The sequence below is a fragment of the Lupinus angustifolius genome, chromosome LG18, assembly GCF_001865875.1.
Source record: "Lupinus angustifolius cultivar Tanjil chromosome LG18, LupAngTanjil_v1.0, whole genome shotgun sequence".
Lineage (NCBI taxonomy): Eukaryota > Viridiplantae > Streptophyta > Magnoliopsida > Fabales > Fabaceae > Lupinus > Lupinus angustifolius.
In genome coordinates, this window is record NC_032026.1 from 13874240 (window position 1) to 13882454 (window position 8215).

The following is an 8215-nucleotide window of genomic DNA, read 5'->3' on the forward strand; positions in this document are numbered from 1 at the left end:
GACTAGAAGGTGAACCAGTGTAAAAATCACTGTGTATTCTCTTCTTCGTTATCTCATTCATTTTATCTTGATTATTTTTCTACATTTATTTTCCGCTGCATGTTAACTCTTGATTTTGCAGAAAAAGTGGCCATAATTTTTAAGTTAACTAATTCACCCCCCTCTTAGTTGCAACCTCGTTCTTACACTATATTTATTACACAACAGGAGGTATGCACTGTATCGGCCCAAAATTATTTCGGAACCCTACTTTCATTTAACATAGTCCTAGCCAACACCTCTAAGACTCGATTCTTCATATCAACAAGTCCATTTTGTTGAGGGGTTCGAGGAGCAGAATGTTGGTGTTGGATTATACAACACTTAGAATCAAAAGATACTTTGTTACCTTGATCACATAGCTGACTTATGCTTATCAAGTTATGTCCAACCCTTCTATGTATAGAACGTTGTCAATGATAGCTTGCGAAGCATTACCTATCTTTCCGACTCTGAGTGTTTTTCCTTTGTTGTTGTCGCCGTATGTGGCATAGCCTTTTTCTTTAAATTATAGTTCGATAAATTTTGACCTATCACCTGTCATATACCTCGAACAACCGCTATCTTGATACCAATGATGTCTGTATGTTCAGAGGCATACCTACAAAATACAACCACTTGATACTTTTAGGTACCCAATTTATGGTGGGTCCCTTTTGTTAGTAACCATGGGAACTAGTCATTTTTGTATCCATACAAACTTACCACTAGGCACTCCATGCCTTCTTACGTGACAAGAAATGGATGTATGACCATAAATTCCACAATAGAAACAAGTGGGAAAGTTATGTTTATGCATGTTATGATTATGAACTGCTTGCTTTCTATATGATATCTTTTTCTTATCTTGTTTATATCATAAACCAACCTACATTCATTGAAGTAGCAAGTAAGTTGTCAAGGTTTTGGCTACTATATGTGAAGCTTGCAATTTTTTGCTTTAGAACAGAATTTTCCGCTTCCAAATCTTTGCAATTTTCACATATAAGGGTCTCAATTAACTTAGAAGAATAATCACATGAAGCACAAGCATATATAAGATCATGAGTCTCATTTTCTAACTTTAATTCATTTAACTCACGTTGCATCTCAGCTAGTTTCTTTTCATGCAAAAGAATGACTCTTTTTTTCTATCTGCATTAATTATAGCTTGTTTATTTAATTCTTCATATAATTCAAATAAGGCATGATATAGTCCATCATATGTAGTTGAATTTTCAGAATTATCTGAATATGAACAAGTTTCAAAATATTGTACCTCACTAGATTCTCCATGCTCAATTGATTTGCAAGAATCTTGAATATTTGCCATGAAACACAATTTTGATGTTTTTTCCTCTTTTGAGGTCCTCGATGTTGACTCTTCTTCGAGATCATTCCACACGATATAAGCCTTCTATGATTTGAAGTCTCGATTATTGTTCTTATCTTTCTCAACCTTTTTAGAATACTTTGAGCATTGATATCTCATATAATCGATTATTGATGCCATAACACCAAAATCTTTAGCTACTAGAACTCTAAATAATCGAATCTTGAAAGTGCAAAGAGTCAAGACCTGCACATTTATGGCTAACCGAAGTTTTGATGAAGCAAACACAAATACAAGAAAGCTTGAAGATCGTATAACAAACAACGAGTCGAAGACTCATAGGTTGCATCTATAGATTCAGGACTTTAATATGTTTACTTGTAATTAGAAGTCTTAAGATGTGTGCCTTTGTTTGTGTCTAGGTTAGGTAAACTTAGGTGGAAAGTCTCACAAGAGCTAATATAGAATAAGATTAAAATTGAGACATATCATCTAGATACATTATGATAAATAGACTCATGCATACATATACATAGTTTCATGCATTAAAAGTAATATATTTTGAAAAGCTATGTAACGCATGTGCATATCATATAGGTAGTTTACCATACATTCCTTACATCAAAGAAAAACATTTTTTTCTCACTATAATTAATTAAGTAGTTAGTGCAATCGATTATCTAGAATTCTGTTACCAACTGATCTGATTCTATTAGCAAGTTAATCAATTAAGTCACCATATAATCGATTAAGACGTAACTGAAAACTGATTTTTAATAGTCCGTTAATCGATTAAATGGAAGAATAATCGATTAATATCGGTATCAATAGGATTAGTATAAATTCTGTATTTCTTGTCAATATGGCATAACTTGCATATTTCGAAAATTTTTAGAGAGCATACATTTTCATTGATTGCTTTACAGTGAGAAAGTGCTTTTAGAAAAACTAGGGAGTGAAAGCATTCTGATTTAGGCTTAGAATTTAACATCATTGCATCTAGGCTCTAGTTTTCTATGTATCAATTTCTTGCATGTTATTCTTGATTTCTTTGAGTGATTTGTAGGAAAATCTTTTTCTAAAAAGAGTGTGAATCATTTTTTGAAAGCCTAATGCATTAATTTTATTAAGAATTAGGATCTTGTGGATTTTCAGCTTTATGTTTTAGATTGAGTTTCAATTGTTGAATCTGAGTATTAAGTACTCAAGTCAACTCAATATATTCTGTTTGAACAAGGAAGTTGATCTCTTTGTGAATTGCTTCACTACGAGACATATCTTTGTAATCTTCATAGAGGCTAAGAGGTCTTAGTTTGAGTGATACTAAGGCTGGGCTGATCACGAAAGGATAGGAGATCATAGTAGGCGATTGAGTTAGGTCAAACCTAGGTTGTCAAGCTCATAGGGGCTAAGTAAAGATCGACTTAGTTTTTCTGATATTGTAATTGGTAACGTGTTTATAAAACTCACAATTGCAATAATTGAAGAAAAATCTCCTGAGATCAGAAGGGGAGGCTCGGATGTAGTTTGCAGTCGACCACAAATGAACCATGATAAAATTCCTTGTGCACCTCTTTCTAATCCCTAATCTCTTTACTTTCCATCTTTACTTTTTTGATTAATTTTGTTAACATGAGTTGAATGCTATATCTGAGCACTGTTTAAGAAATCAAAGAATCAAGTTGTACGAGTGTCAGGATAATCGATTATCCACAAGCATAGTCAATTATATCTGAGCATTGTTTAATCGACTAAGTCCTAGCATAATCTATTAACTATATTCTATTTTAGTTTTGCGCAAATATAGTAAAAGCGGAACAAGGTATCCATGACACCTATTCAACCCCCCTCTAGGTGTATTTTGATCTGCTGATACCCAACAAGTGGTATTCGAGCTAGTACAAAATTGCTACCTTGATCATGTACTTGTTCGATCCTAGAGGATAATACGATGGGTTTCACAAACCCGTTTGGCGGTGATGGTGCATCCATCAACCGCCCTTCGATTTTCAGTGGCAAGGGGTATGCCCACTAGAAGGTGCACATGAAAATATTCATTGAGGCGATATACACGGATATTTGGGAATCTATGGTCAATGGTCCTTTCGTTCCACTCGACTTAGTGGATGACAAACCTAAAGAGAGACCAAAAATTTTATGGACCAATGATGATTCCAATTCCGACATGGACGATGAATTCTTTAGAGTGTCATATTGCCAAAATGCTAAAGAAATGTGAGACACTTTACAAGTGACTCACAAAGGCACTAGCGAGGTTAAGCGCACTAGGCTAAATGCGCTAACACATGAATATGAGTTACTTCACATGTTATCAAATAAATCAATTAGTGAAATGCAAAAGCGATATACTCACATTGTTAACCATTTAGTTTCCCTAGATAAAACTTTTGCTAAAGGAGAATTAACTAACAAAGTTTTGCGTTGCCTTGACAGGAAATGGCAGCCAAAAGTAACAACAACCATGGAGTCAAAAGACTTAGATTCCATGCCTTTAACAACTCTATTTGGCAAACTCTAGGAACATGAGATGGAGTTAGGGCGTTTGACCATGAACGAAGATTCAGACCGGAAGAAGAAAAGCATCTCTCTGGATCAAGAAGAGGATGATGATTTCTATTCCGACCTGGACGAAGAAACCATGAATCTCCTAGTTAAAAAATTTGGAATATTCCTGAAAAAGAAAGGGGGATTTTAAGAGGTTTCAGAAGAAAGAAGCACGTGACTCAACAAAAAAGGGCAAGATCCCAAAGGAGCATTTCACTTTCCATGAATGTGGGAAGGTTGAAAACATGAGGCTACAATGTCCAATCTATCTCTAGAAGGTTGAATCAGAAAAGTGCACTCCTTGAGACTTTAAATCAAAAGAGCATACTTTGTGTGGGATGCTCTCGAGGAGGAAACTACATCGAGCGCATCAGATGAGGAGGAGTATGCAAAACTGTGCCTTATGGTCAAAACACAAGAAGCTTGCAACTGTAGTGGACAAGATGATGCAAATGAGGTATGCCTACGAACACACGGACATGATTGGTATTTAGATATAGGATATTCGAGGCACATGACATGTGACAAATCGAAATTCCTAAATATATCACTCAAAGAAAAAGGGTACGTCACTTATGGCGACAACAATCGAGGGAAAATACTTGGAGTCGGAACTATTTGTAACGCTTCTCAAGCTGTGATAGAGAATGTGCTGTATGTGGAAGGCTTAGAGCACAACTTGATTCTGATTGTTGCATTATTTGTAATAGTTTATCTAATAATGTTAAGTTTGTTGGTCATCGTATAAATAACATATACATGGTTAATTTGGAGGATATCACTACATTGTTCTCAAAATGCTTTATCTCTAGAGAGAATGAAATATGGCTTTGGCATAGGCGCGCTGCTCATATACACATTAAACACTTAGATAAATTGTCTTCACATGATTTAGGTTTTGGTCTACCTAAACTTAATTTCAAATCTAAAGAAGCTTGCGACACTTGCCAAAAGTGTAAGCAAGTTTAGAACTCATTTGCGACTAAAAATGTAATATCCACAACTAAGCCTTTGGAGCTTCTCCATATGGACCTGTTTGGATTATCGCAAATCATGAGTTTTGGAGGTAGTTACTACGCCTTGTAATCGTAGATGAATTTTCTAGGTTCACATGGACCCTGTTCCTGTCTACTAAAAATGACGCATTTAAATCCTTTAAGAGCGTTGCCAAGCAAATCCAGAACCAACGTAACCTAAAAATTGTATATATAGGAAGTGACCATGATGGTGAATATGAGAAGCACATATGGAATCCTACACCAATATTCCGCTCATAGAACTCCTCAACAAAATGGAGTTGTTGAGAGGAAAAATCACATATTAGAGGAGCTGGCCATGACCATGCTTAATGAAAGAAAAGTGCTTAAATACTTTTGGGCCGATGCTGTACATACAACTTACTATGTTATAAATTGAGTACTTCTTAGAATAAAATTGTTAAAAACTCCTTATGAGTTATTAAGAGGCTGAAAACCCAATATATCTCATCTTCATGCCTTTGGATGCAAATATTTTATTTTAAAGAATGGAAAACGAGCTTTAGGAAAATTCGATTCAAAGGATGACGATGATATATTCTTAGGGTATTCGATGCATAGTAAAACATTAGAGTTTTTAATAAATACACTATGATTGTAGAAGAATAGATTCATGTGCATTTTGATGAATCTTCTCCAAAAGAGAAGAGAAAGGTTTTGTTTGATGTTGTTACAGGTGCTTTGGAAGAAGCATACACTAAGGACTTGGAAAAGGACAAAGAAGATAAGGATGATCAAGAAGTCTATCAGGACCATCATGACTTGCCGCAGATGTGGAAAACCAAGAAAGTCCATCCACTTGACAAAGTATTAGGTGATATCTCTATGGGGGTGTAAACCCATAGTTCTTTGCGTAACTTTAGTAATTTTGTTGATTTCGTATCACAAATAGAGCCTAAGACCATAGATAAGGCTATTGAGGATGGGCACTGAAGTATAGCTATGCAAGAAGAGATAAACTAGTTTGAGCATAATAATGTATGGGACTTGGTCCCCAAACCAAAAGACCATCCAATAATTGGTACTAAATGGGTCTTTAGAAATAAACTTGATGAATCTGGCTTAATAATACGAAATAAAGCACGCCTTGTGGCCAAGGGATACAACCAAGAGGAATGGTATCGATTACGATGAAACCTACGCCTCTGTTGTGAGGTTAGAGGCCATAAGGATGCTATTGGCATTTGCATCAATTATGAATTTTATGTTGTTTCAAATGGATGTTAATAGCGCCTTCTTGAATGGATTCATTCAAGAGGAGGTGTACATTGAGCAACTTCCCAAATTTGAAAATTATAAATTTTTGAACCATGTCTATAAGCTTAAAAAGGCACTTTACGGCCTAAAGCAAGCTACTCGAGCTTGGTATGATAGACTGAGCACTTTTCCCTTAAAAAAGGGGTTTGTTAGGGGTAAAGTCGACACAACGCTCTTTATCCAAAAATCAGATAATCATCTTTTACTAGTTCAAATATATGTTGATGATATTATCTTTGGAGCTACTAATGGCCTCCTTTGTAAGGAGTTTTCTGATTTGATGTAGAGTGAATTTGAAATGTCAATGACGGGAGAGCTTACCTTCTTCATGGGATTACAAATCAAGCAAATGGACAGTGGCATATTTGTTCATCAATCAAAATACTGCAAAGAGTTACTTAGAAAATACGAGATGGAAAAATGCAAAGAAGCATCCACTCCTATGGCATCCTCATGCTATTTAGACAATGATGATAAATGGAAAGCGATAGAGGTAACCAAATATTGTGGCATGATAGGCTCGTTATTATATTTAACTGCGAGTCGTCTTGATATTATGTTTAGTGTTTGCATGTGTGCTAGATATCAATGTATGCCTAAGGAATCACACTTTACTTATGTTAAACATATCATGAGATATTTAAAGGGAACCATTAATATGGGACTGTGGTATCCTAGGGATGCCTCACTTTCCTTAGTAGGCTATTCCGATTCTGACTTCTCTGGGTGTAAACTATATCGGAAAAGCACTAATGGAACTTTCCACCTATTAGGTAGCTCCTTAGTGTCATGGCATAGCAAAAACCAAGCTTGTGTTGCTTTATCCACCACTGAAGCGGAATACATTGCCACCAGTGTGTATTACGCTCAAATCCTTTGGTGAAGCAACAACTTATGGATTTCGGTCTCTCTTTGGAAAATATATCGAGAAAATGCGATAATACAAGTGCCATAAACCTATCCAAGAATTCTATTCTACACTCTATAACTAAGCATATAGAGATAAGACATCATTTTTTGCGTGATCATGTTCAAAAAGGTGATTGTGTACTTGAATTTGTTGAAACCTCTAAACAACTAGCTGATATTTTCACCAAGCCCCTTGCAAGGGACTTGTTCTTTGTTCTTAGGAGAGAACTTAGAATTATTGATGAAAAATATCTTAACTAGCTTGATTAATGGTGTTTTGTGCCTTTTGTATGATAAATGTGCTCATCTATATGTTATATGTAAATGCATGCTTCCTTTTATGCATAATAATTTGCCTTCATGATTACATGTTTAAGTGTTAGAAGTGTGTAATTCTATCTAAAATAGGTTCTTAGGTTAAGAGTCTTAGCATACCTTGTTAATCTAAAAAACACACCCAAATCTACAATTTTACTGATGTTAATTGATTACCCTGTATGATAATTGATTAAACTGAGTTCCAGTAGCTAAAAACTTTTCAAAATCTCTATCTTCAACCGATTAAGTATTCCTTTAATCGATTAACTAGGCTTAGTTGCATAAGATTTTAACAGGTCTTAATCGATTAACGTAAGACTTAATCGATTAATGATAGTAAAATAAGACAGATTCAATGTGCTTATGGGAAAGTTTTTCAAACCCTAAAATCTCAATTCCTACATTTTCTCTATCTAGTCGTGAAATTGATCTTTTTCTTCTGTTTAGTAATCCAAAACAAGTGTCCTTAAGTCTTGTTAGCTGCCTATTAGCCTCCAACCATCAAGAAATCTGAAAATCTAGTTATTCCCAAATCAAAAACCCTAAAAAAAAATCACACCTAGTCGATTATATAATCGATTGTAACTTCCCAATCTCAGAACAATAACTGATGGTAAACAAAAGTAAGTCAAGAGAAGATTTGCAATTTGCTCTAGTTCCGGCCATGGTGATAGAAGGGATCGAGGTGACCCCTACTACTCATTGATTTTGCAAGAAACTCGCCTAACTAAGTTTCAAGAGAAGAAACCAACCTATATTCGATATGCGGATATGGCTT